We start from the raw sequence: 17,193 nt of genomic DNA, 5'->3' as shown, positions 1-17,193 counted from the left end.
GTGGACCAATTTAAAATCGGGGCCCAAAATCCAAAAACTTAATGCACGGTTAGATTCAGCATATTAAAGAACCCCAAGAATTCAGGAATAAAACCCCATTGAAATTGGTCAAGAAATAAGCAATTAATACTGTGCAATTGAATATTTCTTGCTATTGCGCAATACTGTACAATTGACAATTTCTTGCTATTGCGCAATATTGTGCTATTGGATATTTCTTGCTATTGCGCAATACTGTGCAATTGAAGATTTCTTGCTATTGCGCAATACTGTGCAATGAAAGATTTCTTGCTATTGTGCAATACTGTGCAATTGAAAATTTCTTGCTATTGCACAATACTTATTATATAATAATTTACACATCCTGTTTGGTGTGTATCTCCTACCATATCATTATTATTTGCTTTTAAATATAAATCAGAAATAACCAACTTAAAATGGAAAATTTTAAAAGAAAAAAAAAAGGAAAAAAAGAAAAAAAAGGAAAAAAAAAAAATCCCCCCCCAAATTTTTTGAAACCCCTTATGATTCATCACCCCCAAACTCAATCCCAGCCTTCCCTTTGTGGTATGGTACCTTGCAGTACAATTTCAGAGAGATCCATACACTTGAACACAAGTTATTGTCCTGAAACTAGAAAAATGCTTGTTTTTTTTCCCTTTTTGGCCCCTTATTCCTAAAATTTTGAGGGAATTACCCCCAAAATCAATCCCAGCCTTCCCTTTGTGGTATGGTACCTTGCAGTACAATTTCAGAGAGATCCATACACTTGAGCACAAGTAATTGTCTGGAAACTTATAAAAATGCTATTTTGGCCCCTTTTGGCCCCTTATTCTTAAATGTTTTGGGCGATTACCCCCAAACTCAATTCCAGCTTTCCCTTTGTGATATGGAACCTTGTAGTTCAATTTCAGAAAGATCCATACACTTACACACAAGTTATTATCATGAAACTAGAAAAATGCTTGTTTTTTGCCCCTTTTTTGGCCCCTAATTCCTAAAATTTTGAGGCAATTACCCCAAAACCAATCCCAGCATTCCCTTTGTGATATGGAACCTTGTGGTACAATGTCAGAGAGATCCATACACTAACACACAAGTTATGTCTGGAAGTTACAAAAATGCTTATTTTTGGCCCCTTTTTGGCCCCTAATTCCTTAACTGTTGGTACCATAACCCCCAAAATCAATCCCAACCTTTCTTTTGTGGTATTGAACCTTATGGTAAAATTTCACGGAGATCCATTCACTTAAACTAAAGTTAGAGTGCGAAAACCAATTTGTCTTCGGACGACGCCGGATGACACCAACGTCATACCAATATACGACCAAAATGTTTTTAATTTTTGCGGTCGTATAAAAAAATCGCCCCACTTATGAAAAGGATTAAATCCTGTTAAATATACAATGTACTTCTGCCAACAGTGGCAACTTGCCTAACTTGGGTAAACATGGGTAAAATCCAAATGAATATAATCATGATAATATATAATAAATATATTATAAACAGATAAAGGTCAACCAACTCGCCCTACATGTACTTTAAAAAAATGAAAACTTATCTACCCAGAATTAAAAAAAAAAAATGAAATTTAATATATGCTATTTATTGAATTTAAATGATGTTTCACTTCTTAAAATATAATTGTAGATTCATTATTTACTATTATTTAATTTATGTATTTATTGGAAAATAAATTTATTCTTGCATTAGTTTAATTATTTGCAAAATAATTGCAAAGAAACCTGTTAATTGTATCATAATCTATCTGATTGTTTTTTAGCCGACTCAAAATCATGCTGTTAATTAGGGCCCCCTGTTGTACATGTACTTAGGAATCAGACACCTCCAGAAGATGAAAGATCTACTTTACATGTACATAATGTAAATATAAAAATAAATAAATGTGGTATGATTGCCAATGAGAAAAGAGAGGAATTGGTAAAAGTCAGTGAAAATTCACTTGTTTTCCAGTCCTAATAAAACTGTCATATTGTAATGTTTAAATAACCTAATTATTTTCAAAATAAAATCTTGTTTACACCAATGAGAAAAGACAACTCTCCATCAGAGATCAAATGACATCAAAGTTAACAACTATAGGTCACTGTACATCCTTCAACAATGAGCAAACCCCATACCATATAGTCAGCTATAAAAGACCCCAAATGAAAATGACAAATTTGTAAAATAATTCAAACAAGAAAACTAACAGACTAATTTATATACAAAACAAAGAAAAAAAAAACCAAAATATGATACACAGCAACAAACGACAAACTGAACCACTGAATTACAGGCTCCTGACATGGAACAAGCACATACATACAATTATGTACAGAATGGGGTGGGGCTAGACTAGTAGTTTGTGGTGCCGAACCCACCTAACCTGGTATATTGATGTGAAAAGGGCTTAACTCGTCAGATCTATACAAAGTAGAAAGACATCTAACAAAACCACACACAAGACGTGGTGGGTACTTATACATCCCCACAACAAAAAAGACCCAAGTTCAGATCTGAGAGTACTCCCAGTTACTAACACCTAGTTCAAAGCCAAAAACAAAGTACATTGTACATGTACAATGTATTTACCACCAAACCTTGCCTGGTTTAGTCCATTTCTCAGATACTACCTAATATAAAATAGTCCAACTTTTGGTGTAATTTAAACAACTTTGAATGACTTAAAATTTCAAAGTATCATGATTATTAATAACTTAATCCCCAAAGATTGGCATTATAAATCATGACAGATTTAGAGATCCTGTAATATATACATGTACCGGGGTAATCACTTTTGTTCATCCCTTCATTCAAGGGTCATATGGAATTTATATGATGGATTAGAACATTAATAAAATGATTAAATACTTTTTTGTAGTCATTTTTTTTTCAGGGAAAGTTTGTTGGTCTAGTTTTAAAAGATCAAACCAAGCCAATTTTGTAGATCAAAATATTAAAGGCAATTTTGGCAGATACATTGTATTATAACTTCATTTTATTAAACATTATTTATTTTAGCTTTTTCAACGAAAGTACAATTACTTTGAGAAGTAGGAGAAGCTAAGCAACAGGACAGAATTCATTTGAGGCATTGCTTTCTAGATTATATAGTGGAGTCATAGATCGTCCTATTGATTTATGTGCATATGAGGAGCAGAAGTCAATGAATAATTTTGTGATGAGAGGTATGTAATAAAAATGATAACTATGTTTGAATAATTTTTTCTTGTCAGACTCTGTACATGCAGTTTCGAAGATTTTTTTAAAAGTTTGAGGTCAAAGAGTTTATAGTTTGATTCTTGTAATGTTGTGGGCAAGTTCGAAAATTATCCATGTTAGAAGTGACAAATTTAATTTTTTTACAGGTCATTTTTATAGAAAATTGCATTCAAAGCTCTCTTAATCGCTTGTTCTTTTTTGTCTACCCACAACAGTTATGAAGCTGTGACTTAGGCATGCTGTTTTCAATAGAGGCATAGTCGTAAAAAATTGTTGATATTCATGATGAGGTCAGTTTAAGGAAACCAAGAAATAAAACCTTTGCACCTTTTGTTTGCGGTATACCATCTTTTCCGCAAGTTCATTGTTTTCTGTTTAGTATTAAATTTATAATTAAGATTTATTATTACATCGGTGATCCGTTTATTTGGCAATTTATACAGGAATAATGTCACTTTGAAATGTATGAGTAAGAAAGTAAGTGCTATTAAAATTTAGGTTTACAGAAGTTATTCCTTGGAAATATACATTGTTTAATGTAATGAAAATTGCATTGCAAGCAATCCCAAACAGGTCTACATTTCTTGTAGATTATTTATGAAAATGTTTAAAAGAACAACCATATTGTATACTACAGCAAAAAAGTTTTGAGGTCGTATATTGCTATCAACTTGTTCGAAGACATTTGGTTTCCGGACAATAACTTCAGTTTAAGTGTATGAATGTCTATGAAATTAGATTTAAAGGTTCAATACCACAAAAGGAAGGTTGGGATTATTTTTGGGGGTCATGGTTCAACCAGTGTAGGAATTAGGGGCCAAAAAAAGGCCCAAATCAAGTATTTTTCTAAATTCAGGACAATAACTTGTTTATAAGTATTTTAATTGCTATGAAATTGTACCACAAGTAGAGGGTTAAGTTTCATTTTGGGGGTATTTGCCCAAACCATTCAGGAATTAGAGACCAAAAAGGGTCTAAAACAAGCATTGTCAGACTGGCCTATATTATGAATTGATCATGATAAGTTGTTCTCGTTTAGAATACATAAAATATTTGCCTCTGGACATTAAAATAAGAAAAATAGTCAATCAATTTATGTTTTTGCATTATCAGAATGAATTTGCAAATATATAACAATTAAATTATGTTGTATCCTTGGAGCTTTTTCAATGACCTAGCATATAAATATAAAAATATGAGGTATGATCCTCAATGTGACAACTATCAATTAATAGACCAAAGGACAAAGATGTAAACATTTACTGGTCAATGTACAGCCTTAAACAATGATCAAAATCAATACCATAAAGTAAACTACAAGGATGAAAAATATAAACTACATACAGTAATGGCAGACAGCAAACAACATAAGAACCAACTTTCAAAATTAGTCAAAAAGGACTGGATTCATCAATAGGTCTTATAATAAAAAAGGTGCAAAAAACATGTTTTCCCAAACTAAAATATCTATCAGTTTACATTCAACAGATTTAGTGTAACAATGTTTCACAGTTTGACATTTTATGCAGTCTTAAGAAAAGTATGACTGTGTAATGTCAAAATATTCAATATATCAAAAGGGTATAAAACCTATTTCTCAATGCAAGTATGCAAGGATGTACAGACAGACAAGTGTAAAACTTAATGCCCCCTCCGTTACGACAAGGGCATAAAAAAGAGATGCACAATGGGACTATGTCAGAAGTTTTGATAAATTATGAATTACATGTTTATGCAGAAAAAAACACATACAAATGTGTGTTCTTGTGTGCAGATATAACAAATCCCATGTCAAAATTCCATGTATGTTTGACAAAGTTGTTGATATCCAAAAAACATTAAAAAACTTTAAAGCCATAAAGGGGGATTTTCCAGTTTTGGGACAATAACTCAAAATGTGTTCACCAAATGGCAAGAAACTTTTGTGACTTGTTTGTATCGACATGAGCTCCCTTTCGATTTTTATAAATTTAAGATTTTATGTTTCCAAGTTGTGGGGTTATATTCATTTAAAAAAGGGAGATTTTCCAGTTATCGACAATAACTCAAAAATGCTTACAGCAGTTTTCATAAAACTTTGGTGAATTGTTTATATTTATTGTCGTAAGCTCCCTTTTGATTTTTATTAATTTTAGATTTTATGTTTCAGAGTTAACTTATGTGATTTTATTCATAAAAAAGGGGGGATTTTCATATTTCAGACAATGCTTTGAGCAGTTATCATGAAACTTTGGTGACTGGTTTATATCTATTAAGATAACCTCCCTTTAGTTTTTCATGAATGTCTGATTATGACATTGAAAAGTTATTGAACTTTTTTCTTTAAATAAGTGATTGGTGTATCATGTGCTCATGGTGCAGCTGTCTATTCATTTTGGGCCAGGTTTTCAAATTGGTCTACATGCAGGGGTTAAAATTTGCATTAAAAAATGAAAGGTCCTGGACTATTTGAAATTTTCAGTCCAGTGAAAGGTCCTCCATTCTTTTTGTCAACGTTGAAACCATTCTGAAGCGTACGAAAGGTATAAATAAAATGTACTTCTAGAATTTTATGTTTGACACCATGAGTACGCATATGACGTCACATTGTTTAGTTGCTAAAGACAATGCAACAGTTTCACGGACTTTTTCATTTATTTCATTTTACGCCAAAATATTTGTTACATGGTATTTATTTTAATGTGCTGCATTAGAAAGTAGATAACTGTATTGTATTTTAAGCTTGGCCTTCGTTAAACTTGATTTTACCATATGCGGATCCAAGGGGGGGGGGGGGGGGGTTGTCCCCCCTTTTGTGGTAAAAATTTGGTTGATTATATAGGGAATCACTGAAGCCTGACTGGAGTGCCCCCCCCCCCCCCCCCCCCCCCCCCCCCCCCCCCCGCCCCACCTTAGTTATAAAAAGTTCTGGATCCGCCACTGTTTACTGTCACATCACTAGGTAAATACAGAATTCTCCTAAATGTATAAGCTAATTGTTTGCAAAACTCTTTGAATACTTTTTATAGTCTTGCATCCACATGCTATTAATAAAGTACTGTTGCTATTAATAAAGTACTGTTTTCTCCCTTTCAGCAGTACATTGTATTACAACAAATGGACAGAGGAGTTGACTATTGGTAGTGACTGATAATGGACTGGAGTAACCTAGGGTCCAATGACTCCATGCCTGACAGTCCATGTGTACATGTATGTCAACAGCCAATTCTAAGTAACCTTAAACATATATATACAAAAGACCTAAAATAATAGTATGTGCATCTATGGGAGACTTATATGTCACTGTTGTCACAGAGTGTTGTGTGGCTTCATTACTGATTAGAGACTAATCAGATTATCCTTTACTTTAAGTTCAAATATAATGTACATGTACTCAATGATTATGACTTGCCTTCAATTAATTTGTTATAATTATGATGCAGGATCCAACAAAAGTATATTTTTTTTACCTACATTTTATGCGTCAGTCTCGCTGATTTTTTAAGTACCTTGTAAATGTATATGGATATATGTATGAATTTAGTTGTAATACTTAGTTTTGAGTCTTGCACATATATACATCATTGTACATTGTCATAGAAGTTAAAATTACTTTGATCGCTGTCAGACAATGACAGAGTGTTTTGAACATTGCTTCATAATGTTGATCAGATTACCTTATTTAATTAATAAAATGTTATTGTCACAGATTGAAATTTTTAGTATTTTATAAATAAGGTCTTACAATGTATGGTAGGATTGTCAATGAGAAAACATTCCATTAGTCAAAGAGGATGTAAAAAATTTTAGGTCACTGTATGACCTTCAACAATGAACAAAACCATACTATATAGTCAGCTGTAAAAGATCCTGACAAAGTGAGCAACAATCCAATTCAGAAAACTAGTGATGTTCCAATTACCATGTGCAGTATTGGTTATAATATAAAAAAAATCACTTGTTTTCTCTTTCTTTACCAAGGGATAACTGTATTCCTAATTTATTCTTATTGGAAAGCAGACTGCATCAGGTTAAGATTTTATATGATAATCACAGGAATTTTAATTTTCAGAATTAGCTCCTCAGATATAAGTGGAAGGGAAGCTATATACATTATATGTTTAAATGAAATTAACAACAGGATTACGTAGATATTGAGGAGATCCTATAGCTACAGTATATATAAATGTAGCTGGTATGTATTTGTTACAGTATTTAATTTCCAAATGGTATAACAAAAATACTGAATTCCAAGGCAATTTCAAAAAAATCGTAAGGGTTCCGCAGAACCCAGTGTCTCGCCTACTTTTGCTGTTAATTGCATCATTTTCTCATCACTTGGCGTCCGTCGTCGTCCGTTAACTTTTACAAAAATCTTCTCTGAAACTATTGGGCCAAATAAAACCAAACTTGGCCTAAATCATCCTTAGGGTATCTAGTTTAAAAAATGTATCCGTTGACCCTGGCCATCAACCAAGATGGCCAATATTGCTAAAAATAGAACATGGGGGTGAAATGCAGTTTTTGGCTTCTATCTTTGAAACCAAAGCATTTAGAGCAAATCTGACATGGGGTAAAAATGTTCATCAGGTGAATATCTATCTCTGTCGAATTTTCAGACGCATCAGACAACCCGTTGTTGGGTTGCTGCCCCTGAATTGGTAATTTTAAGAATTTTTTTTTCAATTTTTATACGACCGCAAAAAAATATTGGTATCACGATGTCGCCGTCGCCCGAAGACACTTGGTTTCCGGACAATATCTTTAGTATTAGTAAATAGAAATCTATGAAATTTAAACATAAGGTTTATAACCACAAAAGGAAGGTTGGGATTGATTTTGGGGGTTATGGTCCCAACAGTTTAGGAATTAGGGGCCCAAATAAGCATTTTTCTAGTTTCATGACAATAACTTGTGGAACAGTGTATGGATCTCGTTGAAATTATACTACAAGTTTCCATACCACAAAGGGATGGTTAGGATTGGCTTTGGGGGGTTATGGCTCAAACCATGTAGGAATTGGGGGCAAAAAAGTGAGAAAAAACAAGGATGTCCTGGTTAATGGACAATTACTTAAGTACAAATTACAGTGTAAGGGAGGTATTTCAAATACAACTTGGAAATTTGAATTGAAATTATGACCATAACTGAGGGAAAGATTTTTTTTTTTGGAAAAAGGGGGACGGGGGACAATTTTTTCTCCTCAAGATTTCAGAAATCAAAATCAAAAAGAAAATCCTTCAAATTTTTTTTTTTTTTTTTGAAAAGGGGGGGGAGGTAAATTCGCAACAGCATAGTGTATTACACAAAAGCAAAATTTTGAATATAAATTCAAATCATATAACCAATTCTAAGTTCTTTGACTACAGTTATTCTGTGTCAGAAACCTATTATGTGTCAAATATTGAATTACAATCCAAATTCAGACCTGTATCAAGCGCGAATATTGTGTCCATTTTTGCCCAACTGTTCAGGGTTGGACCTCTGTGGTCGTATCCAGCTGCGCTCGGCAAAGCAATTTATTGGTTATTATCTTGAACATTATAATAGAGATAAACTATAAACAGCAATAATGTTCAGCAAAATAAGATTCACAAATAAGTCAACAGGATCAAAATGGTCAATTGACCCAATAAGGAGTTATTGCACTTTAAAGTCAAATTTAACAATTTTTTCGTAAATTTTTGTAATCTTTTACAAAAGTCTTCTCCTGAAACAACTGAGACAAATTTAACCAAACTTGGCCATAATAAGCATTAGGGTATCTAGTTTAAAAATAGAACATAGGGGGAAAAATGCAGTTTTTGACTTATATCTTTGAAACTAACGCAAAAGTATATTGGTTGCATTATTTTATGCATCAATTGTAAAATAAAAAAAAAATCAGGTGAGCGACACAGGCTCCTTGGAGCTTTTAGTTGGTATTGTAATTTAAATGAGGTTAAGACATGTAAGAAAGGGGCTTGAAAAATGAGGAATTGTGTTTCTACAAGCACTAAGTAATCTAGATCTATAATACTAAAATAACAAGGTCCAATTTGTGAGCCGGCATGACATAAAAATGACGATTCAAAGAATTCAACTTTATTTATAACTTATATATATAGGACAATGGTGTTGATTAAAAATTACACCATTCCAGGCCCATTTGTTTTCCACATAATTATTACTACAGATAATTAACAAGTTCTGGGTCGAAGGGTTCAAAAAGAAAGATTTTGAAAGCAGAGAAAACTGTGCACCTAATGACCAGCATGACATTATTAGATGATAAAACGAAAAATCTTAAAATCCAGGCTAAAAATAAGGCTAAGGTACTTTGCTTCAGTCACAACCCCATGATGTCCCGGGAGTATTCTAGTATATATTATATATACAGGTAATGTGTAGTAAACATGCATGAATACTTATAGAGTTAGTTTTCATTATTACGGTAATTTATGTTGATAAAAATGAGAATATGTAGTATTATTGCCAATGAGACAACTATCCACCAGAGTCCAAATGACTGAATGTTAGCAACTATAGATCACTGTATGAACAGCTTTCAACAATGAGCAAAACTGATACTGCATCTAGCAAGCTATGAAAGGTCCTAAAACGACAGATGTAATACAATTCCAATTTACGTAAAAGACATTAAACGAAAAATAAATATGATAAACAACAACTATTATATTCCACTCCAGTTATTCACACTATATATATATATATATATGTAAGTTTGGTAAATCATTGGAGATTAAATTGATGTTATCATTTTTTACCTGATTGGTAAGCCAATATTTGATGTATGTTTCACAAAAAATATATGCTGTTTTTGTCTCGCTTGACGGAGTCAAAAAGCGAGGCATAGGTATGCTGTATCTGGCGTTGGTGACGACAGCGGCGTCAACAATGTATAAGTTTGTGATTAGGTCTAGTTTATAGTGAACCACAAGTAGTAAGTCGAAGATATTTGGTATGCAGTTGTATTAGTATTGGCACATCTCATTACCATGGAGATTATTTGGCCCCGCCCCCTCAGTTATGGTTTATTGACTTAATTTGAAATTCTTGCTTAGTCTTCATGTATTAGTTTGTGATTAGGTCAGTTTATGGAGAACCACTAGTGGTAAGTTAATTATGATTGGTATGCAGTTGTATAAGCATTGGCATATCTCATTTCCATGGAGATTATTTGGCCCCGCCCTCTCAGTCATGGTCTATTGACTTTTAAATTTTTGCTTAGTTTTCATGTATTAGTTTGTGACTAGGTCAGTTTATGGGGAACCACTAGTGGTAAGTTCATGATAATTGGTATGCAGTTGAATACGCATTGGCATATCTCATTTCCATGAAGATTATTTGGCCCTGCCCCCTCAGTCATGGTCTATTGACTTTGAAACTTTTGCTTAGTTTTCATGTATTAGTTTGTGATTAGGTCGGCTTATGGGAAACCACTAGTGGTAAGTCAATGATATTTGGTATGCAGTTGTATTAGCATTGGCACATCTCATTACCATGGTGATTATTTGCCCCCCCCCCCCTCAGTTATCGTTTATTGACTAAAATTTTCTTAGTTTACATGTATTAGTTTGTGTTTAGGTTTTTTAAAGGGAACTACTTATGATAAGTCAATGGTATTTGGTATGCGTTGTATTAGCATTGGCACATCTAATTTCCATGGAGATTGTTTAGCCATGTACCTTTAGTCATGGTTCATTGACTTTGAATATTTGCAAATCTTACATGTTAAAGTGTTGCTATTTTAATTTCAACATTTGCATTATCGAAATTACTAAAAAGCGAGACATATCTCTGTGATTACAGTTTATTTTTTTTATTACAGCAACTGTATTCCAAAAGTCTGATGGCTGATAATGTATTACAGGATTTTATCATTCAAGCAACATCTTAGAAGGATAAGTGCAAACACTACAAACCAGTAAAAGTCTGAAATGGCCTATATCTGTACTCGACTGTACTGATTTTTACTCGACCAGTCTGAATTGGTCTAAAATTTACTTAATAATACTCGACTGTAGTCTGAACCATACTTAACAGTCTGAACTTGTACTCGACCCTTACTCGACCAGTACTTAACCATTTTATACGCGTCTGAACCATGTTCGACCTAGTCTGAACCATACTCGACCTAGTCTGAACCATACTCGACCTAGTCTGAACCATACTCGACCTAGTCTGAACCATACTCGACCAAGTCTTAACCAACCTAGAACTATATTTTGTATCTATCTATTGTATTTTATCAATTTAGGAACTGTTTTTAACAACAGCTATTTCCCCTGGCAAGAAATTTGAACAATAATTTGAAATTAAAAATGTATTCAATATAGCATTGAAACCAAAATTTCACAATAAACATAATATAACTTCATCACCATATTCATCAACACTTATATACATACATATATATCACCTTTAAAATAAAAATAAAACAAGCTGATCAAATAATCTCAAAAACTGAATTGTGACTAATATTTTCAATGTTATTCAAAATTTTTTGAATGTTTCAGATATATTTTATGGTTACTGGACAATTTTCACCATTAACTTAAGCCTCGTATAGATTTATGGTGTCAGTTGAGTTTAGTTAATAATGCAGTGAACATTTTTTTTATTAAAATATATATAAAATAGCATATAAAGCAACTTAATAAATTTAAAAATGACACCTTTGTTTTGTTAAACCAAGAATTTAATATAATCATGATAATAGCTAGAACTTTCATAGTAATCCTGTGATAAACTTTTAAAAAAGGAAATGTGTTCCAAAGTTACAGTAAAAATTTATTTCAATTAAATTTGAATAATTTTTGTCAAAATTAAAGACATGGCATACAAGAAGCACTTTAATAAGGTTTAATTACCTCAGTACATGTGTGTTTTACAGGTAAAAAGAAAGCCCTATTTTTCTTAAACTCGTGTATTACTTATCTAGTGAATTCAAAAGGCCTTGCGATTTAACTTTCACAGGATGTTGCAATTTTGAATGAATGTTATTTAGAATTTAATACTCTCTGACCAGGTGTGATCTTTTTCAAGAGTTTGTCCCAAACAGGAGGTATTACTTTATACTTCACCACTAATGAGAACAATTTTATTAATTTCTTTAATTTTTATCCCTTTTTGATATATATTGTATATAATATATCCCAAATTATAATAATAGATATATTTCTAAAACAAGGTTAAACAATTTCAGTGATTTTGTTGGCTGTTGTTACCTCATTAAAAAGATAATTATATAACTATTGTACATTAATTGTATGTAACCATGAGACCTATGTAGTTTTTATTTAGGAATTTAGGAAAAATAATTTAAAAAAAAAACACATGCCAAACAAGAAGCACCTTAATAAGGTTTAATTACCCTCAGTATAGGTGTGGTTTTTAGGTAAAAGAAAATCTTTTTTTAACAAAACTCTAAAACTTTAAAATTAATATAATTAAATTATTATATAAGATAATTTGATTTAACTATCTCTATTCCATAAATCTGAGAATCATGTAAGAATGTAAAAATCTGTTTATATAATATATCTTTATTTTATTGTGGCTGTTGTCATGTCAGTTAAAAAGAAGTTTATTTCAACAGTTAAAATTTAGAAAAAGAAGAGGTTATTTGGTCAAGTATGGTTCAGACTGGTCGAGTATTGTTCAGACCTTTGGTCGAGTATGGTTTAGACTGAAAAAAATAGGTCGAAAATGGGTTAAGACTGTTTCAGACTGGTCGAGTTATAGTTCAGACTATTTTCAATGGCAAAGATAAGGGTCAAGTACAAATCAGTACAGTCGAGTATGGTTAAGACTGGGGTCGAGTAATGTCGAGTAAAATTCAGACCAATTCAGACTGGTCGAGTAAAAATAAGTACAGTCGAGTACAGATATAGGCCATTTCAGACTTTTACTGGTTTGTAGTGAAATGTATGAAGGAAGCATTGGGTACAAATAGCAATTACAGCAATTACATGCAGGAGAGAACTCTTAAACATTACTAACAGACATGTAGTCATTATATGGGAGTGGTGTATTTAAGAATCTAAAACACATGAAATTAAATATTGTGTATATTATTTCAACCACAAGTACTCTCAGAATATAATACAATTCAAATTCAAATTATTGTGTCAACATGACAATTATAGTCTAAAAATGGAAAATGTATGTTTTAAACTGAATTTTATATAAATATTTGAAATAACAAGAATTTTTAGTCTATTGTGCAGCCAAACTTTGAGATCTTCTAATGGTATATGCCTGTTGTTTGTCAACATTTGTTTTCTTTTTGCCTTAACCTTATTAAGATTGGTGTTGAAATGAAAAAAACTGAAATACATATATGAAATAAGAAGGAAATGGTTGTAAATAACAGCAAGACTTTCAATATGGTATATGTCATGATCTACTTAATTAACCAGAGTCTATACCAATCAAAGAGCTTCCATCAACACCAAATTCTTTAAATATTTTTTTTTATTAGGATGAGACTTTAGACAACCACTGAAAAGGTTCCTGGCTTGAAACAGGCACATGAATATGTGGCAGGGTGAACTACTTTTTTTCCTCAAAACTTTCAAAAGAAAAAATTGGGATCTTTTCGCAAGTGAGACAATTTCCACAATGTGATTGCATTGTCTCATGACTGATAATCACAAAATGACTTGTACATACATATTAAAAATGAAATACACATCAGTGCATGCATATTCTATAAATGAATCACCAATCCTTACATCACTTTTAAAAAAAAAGTATTGAGACTTGACCATAACCGAAAAAATTCTAGGAGTGAACTAAGGTGACCTGGATATTTGCTTGCCTTCTTTGTTTTATTGCATCCTATCTCTTGAATTGGAGATATTGGGAGTTGATAGATAAATATTTTTGTATTGTTTAGGATCAAGAAAGTAAAATATAATGGAAGTATGAACACATAGTCAAGACCAAGAAGAATATTTATATATATCAAAATAGAATGTGTACTAGATTAGCATTAACTTATCTAAAATATGCTCAAATACTGTGAATTTGTGTGATTGATGCTCAATAGTCACCTTAATTTCATTTTAGAAAAATTAACATGAAAGCTTGATTCATGTTAGTTTCACATGAAACATTTAACATGAATTTCACATTAAAGCTCAATTCACATTAATTGCACATGAGTTTCATGTATAAGCTTGTTTGAGGTGAATCTCAAAAGAAATTTACGTGAACAAAATTTGCCTGTGTATATATATAGAAAACACATGTATAACGCATGTGTTACAAAACGCATGTAATTCACTTGAGAACTAAGATGCATGTCAACAATCATGGTAATTGGACAAATAGGAGGACATTTTGAAAAATATTTAATACAGGCACCATGCCTTTTAAATGCAGTAATCACGCATGTATCACAGGTGTATTTCCTTACGCATGTTATTCACATGTGAAACGCATGATCACATGTGTGTATCATGCGTATCACATGTGTTTTCCACACATGTATCACATGCGTGGCATGAAACGTCTCTTTCACATGCGTGTGACACACATGTGAAACGCATGTGTCACGCATGTACACATGTGTGGCATTTTTGCCAGTGTATCTACATCATTTGCACTGGTTTATTACTAGTTTTCATACTGTCCTCTTGTCTAGCAGTGTCATACTGTCGGAAGAAAGATGTGTGTCAAAAATTAAACAAGAAACATCGAATAATACAAAGTAGAAAGATTATTACTGTTGTATAACTAACAGTAATTTGGAAAGTGCATCTAATGTATACCATTTCTTCATATTCACCAACCTATGTTCAAATAAACATACCTATAATACATCTGTTCAAACATGATTACCTATGTACACTTTCAGTTACTATAAAAAAAAGTAAAATAACAAAAATACCGCACTCCATGGAAAATTCAATACGGAAAGTCTGTTATCAAATGAAAAAATCAAAAGCTCAAACACATCAAACGAATGGAAAACAACTGTCATATTCCTGACTTGGTACAAGCATTTCTTCATGAAGAAAATGGTGGGTTAAACCTGGTTTTATAGCTAGCTAAACCTCCCATTTGTACGACAGTCGCATAGAATTCCATTATATTGACAACATTGTCATCAAGTGGTGTTTTAATGGTATTTATGAAATCAAGGAACACGTTTGCAATGAAAGGGATTCATCTTGTTTAAGAACGGAATAAAAGAGTTTTTGCAAATAATCAAAAGTGTTTTAGAAATATGTGTGCGTTATATTGTATGTCAATGACATGTTTCACAAATCAAAGAGCAATAACAAAATTACTTAACCTTACATCTCGCTGGTCTTCTTACGACAGAACATTTATACAGTACATTTTTGTACATGATGATTTATGAGTATATTTATTGCAACATTCGTTTAATGCTATACTCACACGACAGAATATCTTCTGTACTAAAAACGAATGCAAAACGAAAAAAATGATAGCATTTTAATTTATACATGTGATATCAATGTTCATTTTGACATACATAATATCGTCAAGTGATTGTTATTCCGTTCGTAAACAAGATGAACCCCTTTCATTGCAAAGGTGTTCCTTAATTTAATAAATACCATTAAATATACCACTTGATGGTAATTTCCATTAGTATATGCAGATTTTATGACGACATCTGTCTAATTACATCCGTTTTACCCTTCTAAATAATTCAATTTCACTTATACGTTTGAAATCAGTCTTAATAATTCATACGTAAAACGGTTTGGTTTCCCTTTGTTTTAACTTCTTTTATAACTAGGCACGTTTATTCTAATCCAAAACGTATGAGAATATGAGGACGACTTATCTTTGGCCAATATGAATTTTCTTCTTCCTGATGTCGATTTTTTTGTTGTTGCCTATTTCGATAGGTTTGACATGCGCGTGATTCAATTAGGTCTCATAATGCAATTACAATATTTGTTTGCATCATCTTATTTTTTTGATAGATTTCAAATTCAAGGAATTATTGGGGAAGTATGGCACCAGTAACTTGGTGTTGTATCTACCTCAAACCTAACCTCTAAAGTATGTAATAGATACAGATTAATACATGCTGTTTTTCATAACTGCCCATTTATTACTCTTTTATATTTAGAAGGTCAACTTCAATGATTTTTCTTTTTTTTCTCTATAGGTATTGCAATGGGTTTACGAATTTGCGAATTATATATCGCCATCTTTTACATGAAATATAACCGAAATAAGCTTTTAAATTAGGTTTCAATTTATTATTCATCTTCAAGGAAAATTTATATGGAATCAAACAATTTCACTCTCATATATCTCAATCAAGCATTGTTATTTTCTTATAAATAAGAAATCCTCAATGGTTAAATACTTGTGGTATAGACATATGGTCATCTAGATTTTTACCGTTTTAGATGTACAAGCCTTGTTAAAATAGGTCTTCCGGTTTGTTGTGCTAGATTTCAATATTCAGTCACATCTGGTCGGAATATAAACGTTAACTCCGGAGCCATGCGTATTAAGAGTTCCTAATTCTCAGCAAGTTGAAATACCATTGCAACCATTCTCGCAGAGATTAGGTGTGAAACTACAATTTTAACTGGAATTGTATATAGGATACATATTTTTGTTTATTCTTAATTCAATCTTGAACACAGTTAAGAAATTTGTAATGTTAACAATAGATAAAATTAAAATTGCATTGCGAATATTTACCTTAAGTCAAATTCCTAACACCGCTTACAAGCATTAATATTGCAACCTTAACTTGTTTTGTCCGATAATAATTTAGTTTCTGTTCATTCTGTTTATGTATACATTCGGAACCAACCCTTTCTAAATTCAAGGCTATTTTATCTACATTATCAACTTGCTGAAAGGACTACCGGTGGTACTAATAATTATTCGCTTTTCCTCTTGATCACAGACGGGCCGCCAATCAATCAATACAAATTAGTGTAATCTTAATTGTTTTTAACCAGAACATGTTTTGATGGC

The 17,193-nt window shown here is 32.0% G+C and overlaps 1 long non-coding RNA gene across 1 annotated transcript; it reads left to right on the top strand.

The window, feature by feature from the left end:
• The first annotated feature begins 1,699 nt into the window (after positions 1-1,699).
• On the top strand, positions 1,700-7,344 carry LOC127706889 (uncharacterized). Its single transcript, XR_007984614.1, has 4 exons — positions 1,700-1,875; positions 3,025-3,191; positions 6,301-6,414; positions 7,277-7,344. It is a non-coding gene; the product is annotated as an uncharacterized LOC127706889 (long non-coding RNA).
• The last annotated feature ends 9,849 nt before the right edge of the window (positions 7,345-17,193 follow it).

This window comes from Mytilus californianus, unplaced genomic scaffold (genome assembly GCF_021869535.1).
Source record: "Mytilus californianus isolate M0D057914Y unplaced genomic scaffold, xbMytCali1.0.p SCAF_6, whole genome shotgun sequence".
NCBI classification, from domain to species: Eukaryota; Metazoa; Mollusca; class Bivalvia; order Mytilida; family Mytilidae; genus Mytilus; species Mytilus californianus.
The sequence above is the reverse complement of the archived record's forward strand: the minus strand, read 5'-3'. Positions and strand labels throughout refer to the sequence as shown.